A 14,138-nucleotide genomic window follows, 5' to 3' on the forward strand; every position below is an offset into this window, starting at 1 on the left:
TCTGCTCATGATACTTAGTCCTGAAGATAATGTATTGGATTTTCTGCATATGATGTTAATACAGCATGGGAAGGGGAAGTTGTTTGGTTTGGATAGTGGAGAGGTGAGCAGGAGGAGGTGGAAGGAAGGGAGTGGAAAGTATTTAAATAGCTTCAGTAATGACCTTGGTACTGATGGGGGACTCCCACTCACATGAGGAGTTATGCCGAGTGTTTGAATTGAGCAAGATCTGGCCCAGTGTGTCAGGTAATTTGTAGTGTTATGGGCTGGGCAGTGCACATTCAAGATAGCAGTAAGAAGTGTTTGTACTCCTACAGGAAAGTGGGTGGGGGGTCCTTCCCCAGGCCTTGAGGCCATGTCAGTGCCATTCCCAGTGACCTTTCAAGGCCAAAAGTATTAGTGCAAATAGAAAAATTTGGAAAATAGCAACCAGCCTTGCTCACACATCCCCAATTTTCTCCCAGAAACCTGTGAGCTGACCCTCTTCCATGAGTTTACAAATCAGGACAAGGCAGTCCCATGAGGACCATGCTGTCCTATGGCCTCAGACAACTGAAATGGGGACCTCCGTCTGCATCGTTGGCATGTGTGCAGTACAGGACAAAGGTGCTCATAGGTTCTCCTGTCTCTGCTGTATGAGAACAAAAGAAAGGTCTGGAAAAGATGAGAGAGAAGTGAATCTACAGCTCCAAACACAGTGGCTTGAAGAAAACTTAGGACACAGATGCTCTTGGGCAGAGTGCTGGGCTGAAAATGCAAACATGGGTCTGCACCCCTTCTTTTCTGACTCCTTTTTACTCCAATACGTAGGATCACCTCTGAGGAATAGCTTGTTCCATCATCAGTGTGACAGAGCACACCACCATTTGGCCAAAACTCTCAGGTAAAGCCAGTAGCAACATGCTACAACCTCTCAGCAGAATATATGTATATATCTGTTTTATTTTCCAAAGTAAAGATCCCATCAAAAGAATCTGTTATGCAAGAGATATTTTAAATGGAGTAGCAAGCTACTACTGCAAATTATTTTATTCAGCTTACCAGGCTTCCTGCTGTTGGAGGCTAGTATTTGGGAATGTGGTGTGCAGCAAGATGGTGAGTCACTAGAGTTTATGCAAGAAGTGCTTTACATAACACCTTGCCTGATTTTTTTAATACAAGGTAAAGAAATGAAGAAATCACTTCAGCATCATGGAAGTATATATTGGTTTTGGAGACAAAAGTTCACTTATATCTGAAGTCCCTTTTATTTTGAGCATATGTAAGATTAAATACTTTTTTACTTGGTATTGGTTATTTTTGTTCTGGAAGAGCCTAGAAACTCCCATGCTACCGAGGGCTCCAGAGTACAGACTGCAGGGAGGGGTCTACAATGTCTCTCCACTCCTTTCTGGTTGCTTCACTCATTATTGCAAATCCACAGTTCCATCATCACAAGCAGCAGCAGCCACTGGGGCCTTCACATATGGTTACAGCTTCAAGCTGCTTCCAGCAGCTCCCTGAGCCTCCTTGACCCCAGCCTGGTGCTTTGTACACTGTATCATGATGAAAATGGAGACAGATTGAACATTACCTGTTTATGGTGATCACAGCCCGGAGTAGCAGCATGGGGAGAGTGGTGGGTCATAGGAAAAATGCCACACAAGGAACACAAGCAGCCAGGCCTTCACCAGTGATGAAAATCAACAGAACGGATGGACCATAAATGTACCCAATGCATACCTAAGGGAGGAAATTTTCTCTTTCACAAGATGTGTGTTTGTAGCCACAACTGAAAGGACCTGTGCAAAAGGAATAGGAGTTGACTGCGATTATGAGTGAACTTGTGAAGGAGACAATGATATCTACAGACTTGAGCGTCCTCCTTTTGGGACCAATATCTGCTGATTTCACCTTGCACATCTCCAAAATTAGAGTTGCCATCTTGATACCAACCAGGAAACAAACTACTGTTCCTGCTACTGTTCAGGAGATACTGTTTACTAGCACACTTGGACTCACTTTCTTGCATGTGTTTATTCAGAGCAGTCATGTGCTTGAGCAAAGATCAGTGGTGATTTGTGATGTCTGCTGAAAACCCCCTGAAAATCAGTTATTGATTAAATTCTCATTATCATTTGTAATAGATTACTGTGCTAAGGGAGCTCTCGGGTACACTCGATGCTATTTGCCTGGGGATATGACAAAGCTCGGTCAACACCATCCTGAAGTTAAGTACTGCTTTATTGTACTTTGCTTTCTGCTCAGCAGGCATTTAGTAGAGTTCAAAATGTAAACATGAAATTATGACTTCAGATAATAAGACCTATTCAGAAATACATGGTAACTACTCAGCTGTTTGTGTGCATCTGCCATCCTGTTCCTTTGTCGCTTTGAAACATATGTCTTTATCTCTCCTTTATGTTTTAATAGCAGCCATAATAATAACCACCCAGCTTACTGCATAGAGTTGTGTGCAGGGAGCACATAGTTTAGTGCTGAAACACACACAGTTGTGCAACTGCAGCGCTGAGAGGGATGAACAAGACAGCAGAAAAATAAAACTCCAGGATGGATTTAAAATGCCGCAATTCAACTGCTGGTTTTGCAACTTGGACCTATCACTCCAGGACCTGAGCTGGAAAGGGATGAGGGAGGAAACAAGGTCAGATGGACTCTAATCTGAGCAGAAGCCACGTTCGCATCGGTCAGTGTCCCTGCCACAATGCAAACAAATATCATCCTGTAGTTGAAAGCCCGTACTACCTACCCAACCAAACTGCCCAACTGCACCATTTACTGGGACAGTGCTGCCTCCAGGGGCTCCACTGTCCTGTTCAAACTGTCAGGGTCTGACCAAAGATAACCTTTCCTGAAGGACACTAGTATTTTGAAACCTTAGACAGATGCTCGGTCTGCCCGCTGATCTTTGCTGAGAGGCCTGTTGGGAGTGGACACACATTTATTGAGACCTTGCACTGCATTTCTCAGAAGCTGAAATGTCCTGTAACATGATTCACCATTCTTTACAAAATCTGCCTCAGGCTGCCTCAGTTAAGGGGAAGTATTACTTCCCCCATGTTATTTTTAACCAAAACAATGGACACTATTATATCCATTGTTGGCTCTGGTAAGGGCAAGTGGGAGAAAGCAAGTCACAAGTTTTACTTGCTAGACAGATTGTATGATTGTGTCTTAAAAACACCCCTAAATCTAGGACAGCAAAACTGCAGCCACAGCTATCTTTCAGCTTTTGCATTCCTCCAGAAGAAGAATTATCACTTGCACTGATAGCAGATGGATGGGTCATCCCTGGGTCCCAGAGAATTACCCCTTTTGCCTTGTTTGTCTGGAAAGAACACATACACACACTCTCCTCTCCACTACCATCCCCCCAAAAAGAATATTTCTCCAATAGACTGCAAAGAAAGAGATCATTATTAATTTTTATTAATTAACAACAATTAATATTTAATGCCATGTCCTTGGTAGACTGAGTACTGAGTTCAGCTCTGGGGCCCCCAACATATGAAGCACATGGCCCTGTCTAGAGGAAGGCCTTGAAGATGTTAAGACTGCTGGAGCACCTCCCCTATGAGGACAGGCTGAGAGAGTTGGGATTGTTCAGCCTGGAGAAGAAAAGGCTCCAGGGACACCTTATAGCAGCCTTCCAGTACTTAAAAGGGGCCTACAAGAAAGCTGGAGAGGGACTTTTTACAAGGGCATGTAGTGATAGGACAAGAAGTAGTGGCTTTAAACTGAAAGAGGGTAGATTCAGATTAGATATAAGGGAGAAGTTCTTCACTGTGAGGGTGACGAGGCACTGGAATGGGTTTCCCAGATAAATTGTGGATGCCCCCTCCCTGGCAGTGTTCAAGGCCAGGTTGGACGGGGCTTTGAGCAACCTGGGCTAGTGGAAGGTGTCCCTGCCCATGGAAGGAGGGTTGGAACTAGATGATCTTTAAGGTCCCTTCCAGTGAAAGCATTCTATGATTCTATGATTGCTTGCAGTAGGCTGGATTAGGAGTCTATGCTAGTGGACACATCCCACCCCAATGGGATTCATGGGGAGCAGTCACTGGAGGGAGACATAACCCTCAGTAACATGGAATCAACAGCATTTTTCTGACTTCTCTCAAAGAGTAGGAAATCCAAGATAAGTTATGGGAGGAGAGCATAGGCCCTTACACTGCAGATACCATACCAGATAACACTGGAATCTTTTGCATATTCAAGCTGGAGGGACCCCAGAATAAGTTTGATCCACCCAACAAGTATTTCAGGAATGCACTTGGGATCCTGCAGGGAATAGCCCAACCCTCAGCAGGTGAGGACCAACCTGCTTTTAATGGGAAAAATCCTGAGCCAGAGTCCCTGGGTGGGAGGCCAAAATGCTGGAGCCTGAAGAAAACATTGCACTGAATTGCAAAGGATTGCTCTTGGCAAATTAACCTTGTAAGGTCTGATGGAAAATTATACACCTGAAAGGAGGTTTTGAAATGTCTTCTAGGAATTTAACTTCTTGCTATATATTTCACAAAAAGCTGGATAAGGTATTACATTCTTGCATTGCAGAGAACCAAATGCTCTTGAAGTCTGTTGGAGTTTTGTCAGGGAGGGCAAAAATCCAGGATATTGTATTACGGTATCATTTTTAGTGCACTATGCAGTGTCCACAGAAGTGACTTGTTCTGTCACAGCTGGGCTTGGTAGGATGCTCCATGCTAGAAGGGGTGCTAGGACCTGCTGAGTAGGACTGAGATGTGGGGGACTCCCAAGAGCCTGGATGGAAGGCAAACCTACAGAGGATGTTGGGAAAGAAGGATTTCTTCCTCTCCTGACACAGCTTTTCAGTTTCTTTGGGTGGAGCTCTTAGAAGGGATGAAAACAGCATGGCTGCCAGAAAACTTGTGAGACAGCCTGCTGTAAGGCTAGATTTATTTGCTAGATAACATCTAGTGCAGGTAACCTGCAGCCTTCCTTACACTGAAGGTTAAACTTTTCTCTGTCACTGAAATCCAATTTACAGGAAAGCTAATTAATCCTAGTTGGGACTCTCAGTGCAAACTGAGAGACTTGGGGGCCATACTTTATATCTTTCATCCTCCCAGAGAGTATTTACATTGCAAAAAGGTCAGGCTTCTAACAACTAACACTGGGGAAACTTTGCATTTCTGAAGGATTTGAATAGTGCTATTCTAACCCATTTGCTGCAGGTTTTGTTTCCACAAAAATGACATAATCATCATAAATAGCATTTTTTGTATGGTATTGTGCATGCCGTAGATTCATATGGTAATTCCCTGAAGCATCTGTTCCTCCATATTCATAGGTCCTTTAAAGGATCCCAGTCTACATGTATAGATCTTTGCATCCTAATATTTCCTGAATTCTGCTGTAGATGAAGAGTATATGTCTCATATGCATGTCAGTGAAATATGGAATATATTAAAGAAACCTCAGCTAGATATCCTCTGAGAGATCTTCCTAACTCTGTCCTCTTGAAAGGACTTTCTGGAGAACGGAGTAGAAGGAGTTCGTACTTTGTGAGGAGCTAGGTGGTATTAAGTCTGCAGCTGTCTTGGGAAAATCTGGCATCCAGAAGCAGGGTTGGCAATGCTGACACAGAGTGATGCTCTCCAAAACCTGGTTAAGTGCTTTTCCTCTCCAACAAACCTTTTTCAAGCATAATTTAGACTGAAACTACTTGCATATTTAGAAGAAATCAAGCTGCTGTATAACAGTGCCTTTTCTGACACCAGCTTCCAGTGCAAGCGCTGATTTATAGCCTTTGGTAGAGTTTGTCTGGTCAGGGAGCCAGTCTGAGCTGGGCCCTGCAGTGCTTTACTGAAGAAACAAAAGGAAAGAAAACACTTGGCAACTGATAAACTCCTCAGACATCAGTTGTTAAAACAAAAGTTTTCAGCCAATAGCTGAATTAATACAATTTGTTGCCTTGGGTGTTACTGAGTTTAGCTCTTCTTCAACAGAGTTGGTGCTATAGTTATGTGTTTGGGCACTTGTATAACAAAGGGGAAACCTGGGCTTTCACTGACTGCTATTCAGTTTTATATTGTAATTTCTGAATTACAGTAACATCCAGTTACTCAACTAGTCTGATCACAAAGCCAAGACGTCCCATCCCAACTCACAGAGGATCTCTGCTGTTCAGTAAGAAAGATTCTTAGTGCAGGCCAGCAGCAAGAGTGGTAATAACATGAGTTTCGTCCAGGAACATCTGTTTTCCTTTCAGCATACAAAGATGTAGGGCTGGAGATGTGAGAACAGACACATCCTCTTGCTCCATGTCCAGAGAGTCAATAATTTTGTTATGCTCTGTTTGGGGTTGGAGCATATTCGAGACTTGGACAAGCCAAAAAGATATTTTCTTGAGATGGGGAATCACAGCTAATCTACCCCAAACTCAGAGAGCCCCACTCATTCTAAAATCAAATCTACGATGTGTTACTAATTCCTCAGGCTCTTCAGAAATCCCTCTTCTTCTCTGCCATATTCAGTCTCTGGGCTGCTAAAGCAAGACCCTCCCCCTAGTTGTGACCCATCAGGAAGCACTGTCTGGGTGGGGGTTTCATGTCTTCCCTCACCATTATTTTCTTTTTGCTGTTCTGTGAAGATGGTGTCAAACAGAACATTTCAGTTTATTCAGTTTTGCTCAACTCTTTCTCTATGAAGTGATCAACTGTAATTCTTTGTTGTGAACCCACAACAGAGATTTCCCATTCAAGTCCTGGGCAGGTCCAAATATAGCTTCTAATAGCAACAGCGTTCAGGCCATTAAAGACAAGCTTTTCTTTCATTTTTTTTAGATATTATTGTCATGGTTTAACCCCAGCTGGCAACTAAGCACCATGCAGCCATTTGCTCACTCCTCAGTGGGATGGGGAGGAGAATCAGAAAAAAATGGAAAACTCATGGATTAAGAACAGTTTAATGACTAAAATAAAATATAATAATAATAATATTAGTAATAATAGTAGTATAACAAAAAGAGAGAGAAATGAAACCCAAAAAAAGACAAGTGATGCACAATACAGTTGTTCACCACCTGCTGACAGATTCCCAGCCAGGCCCCTCCCAGCCAACTCCCCCAGTTTATACACTGAGCATGATGTCCTATGGTATGGAATAGCCCTTTGGCTAGTTCAGGTCAGCTCTCCTGGCTGTGCTCCCTCCCAGCTTCTTGTGCACCTGCTCGCTGGCAGAGCATGGGAAACTGAAAAATCCTTAACTTAGGATAAGCACTGCTCAGCAACAACTGAAACATCCCTGTGTTATCAACATTATTCTCATACTAAATCCAAACCACAGCGCTGTACCAGCTACTAGGAAGAAAATTAACTCTGTCCCAGCTGAAACCAGGACAATTATAAATAGCATCAAAAGAGGAGATGGTACTGCTATGTCTACATGTGAAGGGTGATTCTGTCTGTTCCCTACTGGCACCTGTACAATCCCTATTGTGGCTAAGAGGCCTATATCCTGGTGTACACTCATTCCCTTAAGAAGATCATCACCTCTGTTCTCCTTTGTCCTGTGCTCAGACAGAGTTTTTTTCTCGCCTGACCCCAGGCCTGCAGACTTCAAGGAAGGGATTTGCAGAAGTGATTTAAAAGAGTTTATGTCGAATAATCCTAACTCTCTTAATCGGTTAGCTCTGAGTTGCAGCATGCTGTGCGTGTTTTGAGTATCAGTACATGTGCACCACATAGATTATAGGCATGGTTCTGGTATGAGGAAGCTGATGTGAAAATCAAGATTTTTCTCCATAGCCACCCTTGATGACAAAAGAGTGACTCGCCTTGGCTAGGGGAGCAAGGTGAGTCATCAAACGTGATGACTTCATTCTACCCACACACGAGGCAATGTGAAGTGATCACATGTCTTTTCATTTCCTTGTGTGCTGGAAGGCAGATTGGAGGGTGAAAGATATCCCACATGAGTTCAGGGGAGTACAGGGAGTTTTAAAACAGAAGAGAGAAGGAACCTACAGAGATTCATAGGAACCACTTACCAGGAGGGGGAAGAGATGGACATTGTTTTATCAAGACAAAGAACTAATATTAGAGCAGGTGAAAGGCATCTGGGAATTCAGAGAACTGTCATGGAGGACATGACCTGAATCCCCCAATTTTTTATTTCTTTTGGGTCTCAGCTTGTGTGTTTCATGATACTGATACATGAGGAGAAATGATTAATTCAAAAACCTAGTGCGAAAGTCCTGTGTGTTGGTGCATGTGCATGTGTGTGTGTGTTGCATATTCCCCTGTGCCACTTCCAGAACAGCAATGGTGGTAAAAGCTATACTGACTGTACAGTGCAGTCTGAGAGCTTGGCCAGTGCCAAGTTTCCTCTGAGAATTCACTTTGGCTGAAATCAAACTGAAGTTTAGGGATGCCTTGGATCTGGTGAGTGTCTGATCTGGGCAAGAGGATGAAAACTGGACCTAGAAATGCCCTTCAGGTGGTTATCAGGAGCAGGCATCTCCAGACTCCTGCTCTTGGACTCCTAGTCCTTGTAGGTGTAAATGCACAGTTGGGAAGTTCTGCATCTGGCATAAGCAAGAACTGGAAACTTGTTGCTTGATTGATCGGTTTTTCCCACATCTAGTTTCAGCTTTCCAGAAATAAAGCAATGATTAGTAGCACAGGAAAGGAATCAAGGAGAAAAGTGCAGGCAAAGTTGAAGGTTAGCAGATTATAAACCTTGCTAAGTTTGGTGAGCTCCAGGCTGAGTTGTATAGTGTTAGGAAAGTAAAGTAAAATTTTAACCCAGACAAAAACCCCAGTGGTGAATCAGCAACCGATTCTCTAAAATCACATCGCTGCAAGCAGGTCCATCTAAAACATCCCTGCAAGCACGTCCATCATGTCTCAGAGGAGTGGGTGATACATTTTCCTGGGACACACACCTTTCATGTGATGTTTCTGAGTTCCGTGCTAAAAGAAGAACAAAGCTGCCTGGCATGTTTTGACCTGCATGAGCTCTGAGCACGTCATTGCCTCTGATGAACTGTTCTCTTTCATCCTCCCTCTTCCCTTCTTGATTGTTTTTGAGAATTAAGGTCTGTGGCCATAAAAGGTGTTTCTGCTCATATCTGTTGACTACAGGTCTGGGTGTGATTTGTTTCCATGTGAACATATTGATATGTTCCTGGAAGATAATGCCTTTTCTTGAAATGCAGATAAAAAGAGTACCTGTCTTCAGGCAAGGCAAGCTATGAAGAAAACCTTCCCAAACACAGCAAATTAACTTTCCTGATTTGCAGATAATATGTGCCCATAACACCTGGTTCTGCCATGAACACTGTTTATCAGAGGATTTCAGAACAGGTTACAGTGTAAAGACATCTGTTTGGGAAAACGTAGTGGGAAATTAATGGGGAACTAAGACACAGGGAATTTACTGTCTTGACCCTTGACTGTTGCAGCCATCCAGCCATTCTCCTGCCTCCACTGACAGCATACGGCCTGTATGTGCTTATCTCACCTGCTATCACTTGACTGGAGGTACCCACCAGAAGTAAAGACATATCAGCAATTGAGCAGAAAAGATTAACCTGTTGCACGAGTGCTAGCTGAATGTAGATAGAAATGTACAAAGTCATTACTAGCTTGTTAACAATCATGGAACAGGGCAACATGTTGGTAGTTTAACCACTGGCCTTTTCCAGACATCAGGAAGGCTGATGCTACATGCTCCAGGTCTAGGCACCTGAAGGGTCCCTATAGTTACAACTTGAAGTTTCTCTGTGCCCTGGGGCCAGGTTCTCCCCTCACTGCTGGTCCTTTCATTTTCTTCTGCAGGTTTTACTATGGGAAAGGAGAATGAGTGATCAGTTCTCCACCATCCCTGCACAGGAGTGCAGCCTTCCCTTCTCCATCCAAGCCCCTGAGAAGAAAGTAAACGTCAGTGCCGTGAGGGTGGCTTGTGCACAATAACCCTCTCTTCAGATGCTCTGTAGATTTCCTTGCAGTGATCTCTAGCTTTGGCAAGAAGGACAGACCTGGGAGCCTCCACAGTAAACACACCAGCAGCAGCAGCCGCTTGGGATATGGGCTGCAAACAGTCTGTGCTGGGGTGTAGGCAGGCACCAGTGACTTGCCAAGAGCCTCAACTTCTGCTACCAAACAACTTCTGTTGTCGCAGGAATGAGGTGACTGACCCAAACAGGTCAGTGTGCTACCTCCCACCCTACTCCCAGGAGTGCTTGTTAACCTTAGGTCCTGTGTTGTGTTTGCCATGCCTCATTTTCCAGGGACCAGCCCAAAGCAGCAGGCAGTTACTTGCACCACTATGGTAAGGCAAGAGATCTGCCTTTCAGTGTGACTTTGGGCACATGCAAACAATAAGATAATTGCAAATTCATGCTTGGATGCCTCAGTTTGGTGAGGTGCCACCTGGTTGTATAATTAGAAAACATATTTGAGCTATATAAGAAACTTTGTGGTGCTGACAATGGCATACAAAATACTACACTTCAGATAAATGTGCAAGCACTCACTGTTGTCTCTTACCACAATAAATTCAAATTTGATGTTTACATGTGAAGCAGAAGTAGCAAAGTTTTTTAAGGTTTAGCACTCCAGAGAGCCCATACAGCATTTTACACTTGGACAATGCCTTGGCAGAGAATACAGTATTTTATAGTTTTGTGCTTTGCACCTGCAGAAGGCTGGTTCCCTTGATTGCCTGAAGCCTAATAGAAACTGCTGAAGAAAACTTTGCATGCAGGGATGACTGGCTTTCACATGAAGCTTGTTTTTTCTAAGACCAAAGCTCTTCAGCCTGACCAGTGACTTTGTATGGCATATGGGTGCTCAGCAGGAGACGTGCTAAGGAAGACCAATCCATGCAACACCATTAACCTCTCACTGTGGTCACAGGTTTTCTTGCACGTTCTGTGGAGCCTGATTTCTGTTCATGCTGCAGAGCATGGAGCTTTGCTTATTATTTATTGTTCTGTTGTCTGTGACCAAAACACTACTCTGCCTCCAACAAATGACAAATGGAAAATGACTGACCCCCTTTTCTGGTGCGATGTCTCCCTCTTGGTTACTCTTTTCTTTTGTCTCCTTCACCTCACTGCATATAACTGACAGAGTTAATAAAAAAATTATAAGATATAAAAATATTGTTCCCTCTTGTCTCACTAAGGAGCTGGGGCTTTGCAGGCAGCTTAATAAATAGTACTATGAACCTAGGACTGTTTTTGCAATAGGTGACTTTAATTAGTGTTTCATTTAGGCTGGAAAGAGAGAGGGGAATTTGAGAATCAATGCTAGGAAGCTAATAGCATCATTTCCAGGTCAAGATTTCTTCTCTCAAAAGCAACCATGAAATTTGCCCTGCAGAGTTCCAGATTTGTTGTTTCTCGTTGTCTGTGGTCAGTTTTTCGGTTTTTCGGTTTACAGGAAGAATAAGTTGGTCAATCCATCTTTCCTTTCCCAGTACCACTGCTTTAAACTCTGCCTGAGCTGTTGGCATCCAGCTGTGTGCTTTCAGGCTCAGCCAACATCACCAGGAGTAAAGAGTGCAGAAGCGTTGTTGCCCTCATTTACTTTTATGTCCCTGGCTTTTATTTTGAGTGTACTCAGACCCATGTTCACCGCCTACTTCTCTACTGGAGGTGATGCAGCTGAGTAGGGGCTTTGGGGCAAGGACAGCTCTAACCAGGAAGATGGAAGTTAAGTTAAAGGGAGCAGCTGTAGCACTTCTGCTGGGCAGAAAGGAGTTAAACCTGGTAAAGCATGTCATTATCAGTATCGAGAAGAGTGGATTATGAATATGCACAGAGCTTTGACACCGTGAAGTTTTTTTAACAGTTGCTTTAAGAACTGTATTTTGAATAAAGACAGAGAAAAACAATCAAACACAGTAAGGACTGGGGGGGAAATGAAACACAAGAAGGAATAAGAGCAATAGGGTGGAAAGCAACATGGAGAGGACAACACATCCCTTGTACGGGAGAAATTTCATAAAAAGATAATAATACTTTATATTGCCTTAATAACACTCTTTTATAGATGTCCAAAAACTTCATACTCAGCTGATTTACCATTGCAGTGCTCACAGTCCGCATTCTTTCAGGTTACATGTGAACAGGCAGAGCTGTTGACTTACCCACATTCACACAGGTAGCAATGACAAAACTGGAAACAACAGTCCTGAGTCCTCCCCTATAGAAAGTACCTAATCCAAAATTCACTCTACAACAAGATTTATTCAACTCCTTGCTCCTCTCCCAGTAAATGGAAACACTGACATAGAGCAGAGGGAAGATACATGGTCCAGATAACCTCCAGAGATCATTCTGCTCCAAAGTTTTCTGTGGTTCTGTGTGAACAGGTGGGAAGGAAAGGGCAACAGGAGCTGTTGAGAGAGTATACAAGGGGGAAAGTCATACCAGGGTGTGCATGGAAACACAGGCCTGCAGCACAGCGCTGAAGCTGGGAACATGCCAGATGAGGCTGTGGGAGGGACCAATCTGTACCAAAGGAGCTGAATTCTTTTTCTCTAGAAATGCTTGAATTTTCCTTTCTATGTGTCAATGAATGTGGGATACAGCTACTTACAATCAAAATGGCCACCACTGAAAAGTCCAGCTATATTGAGAGAACAGATGTATTTAATTCCATTCCCAGTAGTTACTCATTAAATGCAGGTTAAAAAAAAAAAAAAAAAAAAACCCACAAACAAAAAACAAACCAGACAGGTATTGCAAGGGGGGAATAAATAGTTAAACATGCAGGTGATAAACATCTGAGTTACTGATTAACTCCTGGCTTTTGTAGCCCCAGCAGTTCTTAAGTTGGTTTACTAGGAGACCAAAACACAGACCTGTGCCAAAAAGGCCTCAACCTTTAATAACAAATATTACACTTTATCTCTCTTTGCAACATGTGTCCCTGGGCTGTGACAGTGAGGACAGCACTGCCCTCTATTGATGGGATGAATTCAGACCTGTTTCAATACCTGCCACATTGAATTATAGAGTCAAAAAAGAAAGAGAAATCCATGTAGGACAGGAGGGATTAAAATATAACTGCTTCCTTGGTGTGTTGACTACCAAGAGGTTGAGAGAGAAGAGAAGGAATAATGGACTTGCTCTGTGTGCACATCCTCAAGTGTCATCTCCAGATGGGATGCCAGGACAGCTGAGCCTTTGGGCCAATACACTATGGCCAGGTTTATGGTCTCAGTGTAAAATCTGGACTGGAAGGGAAAGGGGGGACTTTGACGTTTCAGGAGAAATCAGAGTTAGTGAAAGCAATGCAGCACGCTTAACAGGATGGAAAATAGGCTGATGCTTATCTGTGAGTAAGAGGAGGGTGATTTCAGATGTCTTCTTCAACTTCTTCCATCTGGAATGGCTTGCTTGCCCTCCTGCACCCAGCCAGCTCCATCCAGTCTGGAGTGTTGCCTCAAGCAATATCTCTTCCTCACTGTCATTCTTGATGTTGTCACTTCTTATTGCAGCCTGTCATTTTCTTTAACTGAGAACATGCTGGTTGCCATCTGCAGGAAAGACTAAGAAGTAAGGTGGCAATAATCAGTGCAATTAGGGGTTCAGCTGAGCCACCTCAGAAGATGGTTCTCCCTTCTGATGGCTGAGTTCTTGCAGGGATGGGAGGAAACCCTTGAAGATGTGTGTCTCTGAAGAGGGACAGCTCTGCCCTATGGTGCAGAGGAAATCCTTAAAACGTTTAATAACTGTGCTTTTAACTAATATAGCTTGTGCTTAAGCAAAGTTGCTCTGGCAAGGAACTGATCCTGCAACACCCCAATCTTTGCTTCACTCATTTTGAAGAAATGAGCAGAAGCACTCAGCACCTTCAGTATGGATGGACTCGCTGGATGAGCAGGATGCCCAGTGCTGGTGAAAGCCAGGGGCCCAGCAGACTGGAAGTGGATGATAGACCATGGTGAGCTAAGCCAAGGAGGGCCTGGCTGTGTCTCTGGGGATAAAGGCTGCCCTGTGAATGGAGCCTGAAAGGATGCAAGTCTTGTTTAGGTTTTGTCTTACTTCTGCTCAGTCTCTAATAATACCCATCATTACTAAGCCAAAACCAACAACCATTAAAAATACCACCCCTTGTTCATCACCGTCAGCTGTCACAGAAGGCAAAAATGCCCAGTTG

Source organism: Strix uralensis, chromosome 1 (genome assembly GCF_047716275.1).
Source record: "Strix uralensis isolate ZFMK-TIS-50842 chromosome 1, bStrUra1, whole genome shotgun sequence".
NCBI lineage: Eukaryota > Metazoa > Chordata > Aves > Strigiformes > Strigidae > Strix > Strix uralensis.